Source organism: Cyprinodon variegatus, unplaced genomic scaffold (assembly GCF_000732505.1).
Source record: "Cyprinodon variegatus isolate N-32 unplaced genomic scaffold, C_variegatus-1.0 Scaffold909, whole genome shotgun sequence".
Taxonomy (NCBI): Eukaryota; Metazoa; Chordata; class Actinopteri; order Cyprinodontiformes; family Cyprinodontidae; genus Cyprinodon; species Cyprinodon variegatus.
This window is the reverse complement of record NW_015151362.1, coordinates 10,933-11,955: the sequence shown is the minus strand read 5'-3', so window position 1 is coordinate 11,955 and position 1,023 is coordinate 10,933. Positions and strand designations below refer to the sequence as shown.

Sequence of the window (1,023 nt, the reverse complement as noted above, 5' to 3'; positions counted from 1 at the left end):
CGCTCTGTTTTTTACATATTTTATCACTTAATTACATGGGGATGTAGCTCAGTGGTAGAGCGCATGCTTTGCATGTATGAGGTCCTGGGTTCAGTCCCCAGCATCTCCATGCTTTTAATATCAACACATTCCTCTGATCATTGCAGTGACTCCTGATTCATGGTAATCATTAGAGATAAGGTGAATTAAGAAGCAAAGTGATTTGACTTAGATACAATGAAACAGAGAAACAGAGAGAGGATGAAACTCAAGCTTTCCAAATGGACATGGAAAAAGGTTTTCAGGTCTGGCATGACACTCATAAATAGTTTATTGAAAAAGCAAAAAAAAAAAAAAAGGACACCTGGAATAAATATTCTGTATCACTGAGTTTAACAAAACAGTTGTGTGTGATACGTAGAGGTCAGAGCAGGGAGAAAATTCTTCTGGTCACTTGGATTGGATCCTACCGACTATGAAGAGATACAATGGAAGATACAAGGGAGGTTTCATTGTTATTCCCAATAGCAAGTCAGTGTTATTCCATACTACAGGAAAACCAACATAATAAGATTTTGCCAGTGGACCATATTAATGGCGCATAGCGTTAGCACTCGAGCGTTTACACATTTCGTTGAATCCATCTACATGAGGGGATGTAGCTCAGTGGTAGAGCGCATGCTTAGCATGTATGAGGTCCTCAGTTCAGTCCCCAGCATCTCCATGCTTTTAATATCAACACATTCCTCTGATCATTACAGTGACTCCTGATTCATAATAATCATTAGAAATTATGTGAATTAAAGGAAAATTCCGGTTTTTAACACTTTTAGCCCCTTTTCTGTAGTGTCCAGGATGAAATCGAATGATCAACACCAAAATTTTGACGATTGGTCCTGTCTCTGCTATTTGGCTCATGCAGAATCCCCCCCTGGCTGCTTCAGAATGGCTTTCATAGTGCATGTCCGATAATGTCCTTAAAACAACCTTAAACGTACTTTTTTTAAAATATGCTACTCACCTTCTCGTCAGCGCTGTTCAATG

At 39.2% G+C, this 1,023-nt stretch overlaps 1 non-coding gene across 1 annotated transcript; it reads left to right on the top strand.

Moving 5' to 3' along the window:
• Positions 1-37: 37 nt before the first annotated feature.
• trnaa-ugc lies at positions 38-109 on the top strand. Its single transcript has one exon. It is a non-coding gene; the product is annotated as a tRNA-Ala (tRNA).
• Positions 110-1,023: the final 914 nt, after the last annotated feature.